The sequence below is a fragment of the Leptopilina boulardi genome, unplaced genomic scaffold, assembly GCF_019393585.1.
Source record: "Leptopilina boulardi isolate dan_hultmark-lab unplaced genomic scaffold, ZJU_Lbou_2.1 LbouV2_298, whole genome shotgun sequence".
Taxonomy (NCBI): Eukaryota; Metazoa; Arthropoda; class Insecta; order Hymenoptera; family Figitidae; genus Leptopilina; species Leptopilina boulardi.
In genome coordinates this window covers 526,621-532,534 of record NW_026137860.1, presented here as the reverse complement: position 1 = coordinate 532,534, position 5,914 = coordinate 526,621, and the positions used below count along the sequence as shown (strand labels likewise).

The 5,914-nt window shown below is 32.8% G+C and overlaps 1 long non-coding RNA gene across 1 annotated transcript; it reads left to right on the top strand.

The window, feature by feature from the left end:
- The first annotated feature begins 50 nt into the window (after positions 1–50).
- Positions 51–743, top strand: LOC127282326 (uncharacterized). Its single transcript, XR_007843197.1, has 2 exons — positions 51–103; positions 561–743. It is a non-coding gene; the product is annotated as an uncharacterized LOC127282326 (long non-coding RNA).
- The last annotated feature ends 5,171 nt before the right edge of the window (positions 744–5,914 follow it).

The following is a 5,914-nucleotide window of genomic DNA, read 5'->3' as shown; positions in this document are numbered from 1 at the left end:
GTTACATAAAAATAGTTTGTAAGATTTTCTAACAGCATATATGCAAAGTATTTTGATTTATTTGAAAATAATTGAAAATAGATTTTTCAAGGACGGTGTCGAGGTCACGGGGTCGGTGTCGTTTTTCGAAATTTGTTTACTTAATATAATAGAAGATGTTTCGTTTTAAATTAAGAAATGTTAAAATTATTAAGTTAAAAACATTTGCTTTTAATGACACTTTAAATTAGACACAATATTATAGGTTACTAACTAAAAATTGAAAAAACAACAATAAATAATAAAAAATAATAATAAAAAATTGAAAAAATCAAAACATTCTTAAAAAATTGCAAAATAACCCTTTTTCGGGTTAAAATTGTAAAATAACCCTTTTTCGGGTTACAATTAAAAAATTACCCTTTTTCGGGTTAAAATTAAAAAATTACTCTTTTTCGGGTTAAAATTGAAAAAAAATGTTACATAAAAACAGTTTGTAAGATTTTCTAACAGCATATATGCAAAGTATTTTGATTTATTTGAAAATAATGGAAAATAGATTTTTCAATGACGGTGTCGAGGTCACGGGGTCGGTGTCGTTTTTCGAAATTTGTTAACTTAATATAATAGAAGATGTTTCGTTTTAAATTAAGAAATGTTAAAATTATTAAGTTAAAAACATTTGATTTTAATGACACTTAAAATTAGACACAATATTATAGGTTACTAACTAAAAATTGAAAAAACAACAATAAATAATAAAAGAGGATAGGACATTTATCCAATTTTGTTTTGAACAAATAGTAACGAAATTTGGTTTTGAACAAATAGTAATAAAATTTGAATTGAACAAAGTATAATAATTTATATCAAATAATATACTTTGTTTTGAACATAATTAAAATTTTTTTTATTTAATTTCCTTTTCACAAGGCCATATGGAACTTTGTATTTTCAAGCATCAGGTGCCTTTTTGTCACCATCTATGGGAATAATTTGTCTGAAATAAAAAATTAGTCCTTTTCAACGGTTTATGGAGGTCCAATCGCCATCCTGACCCACAAGTAAATGCACCAGGTGTATTTTCGACCCCGTCGATGGGTTCTTTTTTCTAGAATAAAAAAATGAACTGGTTCAACAACTTTGGCGGTCAAGTCGTCAACCTGACCGCAAAGTTATTGCACCAGGTGCATTTTCGACCCCGTCGATGGGTTCTTTTTTCTAGAATAAAAAAATGAACTGGTTCAACAACTTTGGCGGTCAAGTCGTCAACCTGACCGCAAAGTTATTGCACCAGGTGTATTTTCGACCCCGTCGATGGGTTCTTTTTTCTAGAATAAAAAAATGAACTGGTTCAACAACTTTGGCGGTCAAGTCGTCAACCTGACCGCAAAGTTATTGCACCAGGTGCATTTTCGACCCCGTCGATGGGTTCTTTTTTCTAGAATAAAAAAATGAACTGGTTCAACAACTTTGGCGGTCAAGTCGTCAACCTGACCGCAAAGTTATTGCACCAGGTGCATTTTCGACCCCGTCGATGGGTTCTTTTTTCCTAGAATAAAAAAATGAACTGTTTCAACAACTTTGTCGGTCAAGTCGTCATCCTGACCGCAAAGTTATTGCACCAGGTGCATTTTCGACCCTGTCAATGGGTTTTTTTTCTAGAATAAAAAAATGAACTGGTTCAACAACTTTGGCGGTCAAGTCGTCAACCTGACCGCAAAGTTATTGCACCAGGTGCAATTTCGAAAGCGATCTGAGGAATTTTTTAAAATAAGAATTTTTTATCTTCTTATATAATGTTGATGGTCTGGTGGGCTTCCAAAATCCATAGTTGTTAGCTCCAAGGGTCCTTTTGTATAGGTAATTTTCTTTCTAGAATTATAAATTTACTAATTAATTGTGAATCTTTTGTTTATAGTTGAATTTGCATCTAACAGGGTGAATCGGTTATCAAAAGTGTTCGTGTTATTGCGTGTTTTTAAAACATTTTGCATTATTTTGTTTCAAGTTTGTATTATTAAATTATTGTGTTTCTATTTTGACCGCGTTAGTAAAAACGTATTATAAAAGAAGAGGAACAACTGCAGCTGCTCTATAGTTCCAGCTTTTGGACAGTTGCTGACGACGATTTAGGGTGAGTTTTGTAAACATTATATATTACTTTTAATTTTGTAACTATACCTTTAAATACTCTAATAATGCCCATTAATAATTATGATCTTGATTTCTTCACTGCAAGTGTAAATGCTGCAATTTCGGTTACATTTTTTCGAGATGATCAATACTCTATTTCTTATTTTTCTAATATCTCTATTGGGTTGATGCTCTGCTTCGTCCCATCCATATTGGACTCGAGAGACGAGATCAAAAAACGAGTTGCCATACCATGATAACCTGAAATATTGCAACATTAAGTTAGTTTCAATTATTAAGCACTGCTGGTTATATAAGATGCTAATAAAATTTAATTTTTCTTAATCTTTGTATTTGGAATTTCTATATAGGCGGATGAAAAGATAAACATTAATAGCCGCTAACTCAAAAGAAAACTTTTTGAGAACTCGGGTGCAATGGTTCTAGTTCTACAGTAAAATATGAACATACTTAAAACAATCCAGTGAACGCTTTTGGCAATGTCCCTTTTCTTGACGACGTCTATTGATGAGACTCACAATTTTTCTTTAACTATTCGCACTGTTTTCTTTTAGCAAACTGTATCTGCACAATCATTTGTGCATTGCAGTTTGCATTCAAGATGGTGAATGTGACTAAAGAAAATTGTTGGTCATTTTTTAATTTTTCTACATTGATTTTGGCAAAATTGAGCAACGGAAGAGATAGCTTTGTGTTGGGATCCTGAAATATTATCTTCGGTTACATTCTTTTTCGATGACTATGGAGAGACTAACAATTTTTGTTTCACTATTCGCACTGTTTTCATGCAGCAAACTGTATCTGGACAACCCTTTGTCCATTGCAGTCTGCAATCAAGAAGGCGAATACGACTGAATCAAATTGTTGTCATTTTTCAATTTTTTGGCTTGCTGAAAGTTTGGAGTTGGACTTGCAGCTTCAAATATATTTCTGTTGAATCTCTGGTACGGTCGAACCAGTCTCATTTTTTTGAATCCACGAAGCGGCAGAGACATCACTGTCTACTTCACATTGTTGTTGGGGAATTGGAGCAGAGGAAGATATTGCCTGGTACTGGAAATCTAAAATATTAAAAATAGAATAAATTTTAAGTACTAGGAATAATTAGTTTTGAGATGCAAAAAAATTTACATTTTCTTTAAATTTTTACCTGAAAATTTTCAACACGGGGATAAAACCAAGAATATTGATAATCTCCAAGTCGGAAGAAATATTTTTGAGAATTCAGCTGGTGTGTTTGAAATTACAAGGCAATTTCTAACATCAATCTACTGAGCTTTTGAGGCATTGTCCATGATTCGGTCCCTTTCCTGCACGACATTTACTGAAGAGACTAACAATTTTTGATTCACTATTCGCACTGTTTCTTGTAGCAAACTGTATCTGGATAACCCTTTGTCCATTGCAGTTTGCAATCAAGAATGCGAATACGACTGAATCAAATTGTTGGTCATTTTTTAATTTTTCTACTTGTTCAAATTTTGGAGTCGACCTAACAGCTGCTAGTTATACTACAGTGGGTGCTTTGCAGCAGTCTCATTTTCTTCGATTGTTTGGCGTGGTAGACAAAAATTGGTCGATTTCATATTGATTTTGGCAAAATGAAGCAAAGGAAGAAATGGCTTTGTATTGGGATCCTGAAATATTACAAATAAAATTAACATTCATTCCAAAGCAATTTTACTTTTATAAGATGTTGAAATATAAATTTAAAAAAAATTTTTTTACCTTAAATGTCTATACAACGGGAAAGTGGGAAGAAGATTGATAACCGCAAAATTGGAAACTAAATTTGGTTGAATTCTTTTGTCGTGGTTCAAATTCCAGTATAGTATATGGGCAATATCTATACAATCCGCTGAGCGCTTATGGTACTGTCCTAAAATCAGTTCCTTTCATGCGCAAGGTCTATTAAGAAGAGTAACAATCTTGGTTTCACTATTCGCACTGTTTTCTTGTAGCAAACTGAATTTGGATAATCATTTGTCCATTGCAGTCTGCATTCAAGGAGGCGAATACAATTGAAACAAATTGTTAATCATTTTTGAATTTTGGTGCCGAAGTTTCAGCTACAAATATTTTTCTGCGGGAGCTTTGATCTAAAATATTACAAATTAAAATTAGTTTTATCTGATAGGCATAATTAGTTTTATGAGATGAAAGAAGATTTAATTTCTTTTTATATTTTTACCTGAAATTTCTAAACGGTAAGATAGAACGAAGAAGATTGACTATCGCTAATTGGAAAGAAATGTTTTTGAAAATCCCCCTGACGTGGTTGAAATTCTAAGGTAGAATATAAACCAACTGTAAACAATCCGCTGTGCCTTCATGGTAATGTCCATGACTCGGTTTCTGACCTTTGCGGCATCTATTAAAGAGACCAACTGGCAGCTGCAAATATATTTCTGTGGAATCTTTGGAATGGTCAAAATAGTCTAGAATTTTCGAATCTGCGAAGCGGAAGGTTCAATCCTGTCATTTTCACATTCATCTATGTTGCAAAGGAAGTAATTGTGTTGCATTTAAAACCTAAAAAATTAAAAATTGTATTAAATTTCTATCATAGGCACTATCAATTTTATGAGATGTTACAAAAATTTAGTGTTTATTAATATTTTTACCTGAAATTTCTAAACAGTGGTATATTACGCAGGAAATTTATATTGGCCAAGTCAAAATAAATTTTTTTTTTTAGAATTCAGCAGACGTTGTATAAGCCTTGATAAGGTTTAACTCAAAGTAATCCAATAAACGCTTATCGCACTGTCCTAAATTCGGTTACAATCCTTTACGATGACTATTGGAGAGACTAACAATTTTTGTTTCACTATTCGCACTGTTTTCATGCAGCAAACTGTATCTGGACAACCGCGTGTCCATTGCAGTGTGCATGCAAGATGGCGAATATGACTGAAACAAATTGTTGTCATTTTTCAATTTTTTGGCTTGCTAAAAGTTTGGAGTTGGACTTGCAGCTTCAAATACATTTCTCTTGAATCTCTGGTGCGGTGGAACCAGTCTCATTTTTTCGAATCTATGAAGCGGCAGAGACATCACTGTCTACTTCACATTGTTGTTGGGAAAATGGAGCAGAGGAAGATATTGCCTGGTACTGGAAATCTAAAATATTATAAATAGAATAAATTTTAAGTACTAGGCATAATTAGTTTTGAGATGCAAAAAAATTTACATTTTCTTTAAATTGTTACCTGAATATTTTCAACACGGGGATAAAACCAAGAATATTGATAATCTCCAAGTCGGAAGAAATATTTTTGAGAATTCAGCTGGCGTGGTTAAAATTATAAGGTAATTTCGAACATCAATCTGCTGAGCTTTTGTGGCATTGTCCATGATTCGGTCCCTCTCCTGCACGACATTTATTGAAGAGACTAACAATTTTTGATTCACTATTCGCACTGCTTCTTGTAGCAAACTGTATCTGGACAACCCTTTGTCCATTGCAGTCTGCAATCAAGAAGGCGAATACGACTGAATCAAATTGTTACTTATTTTCCTATTTAATACTTGTTGAAATTCCGGAATCAGATTAGCATCTGCAAATACATATCTGCGAGAGCACTGGAAGGGTCGAAACAGTCATTTTTTCGAATCTATGAAGCGAATGATATGTATATTTCACATTATTTTGGGAAAAATGGTGCGGAGGAAAATATTGCATGGAATAGAAAACCTAAAATATTAAAAATAAAAAATTTTTATCTACCAGGCCTAATTAGATGAAAATTGTTACCCGCTGAGTCACAATCTTCTT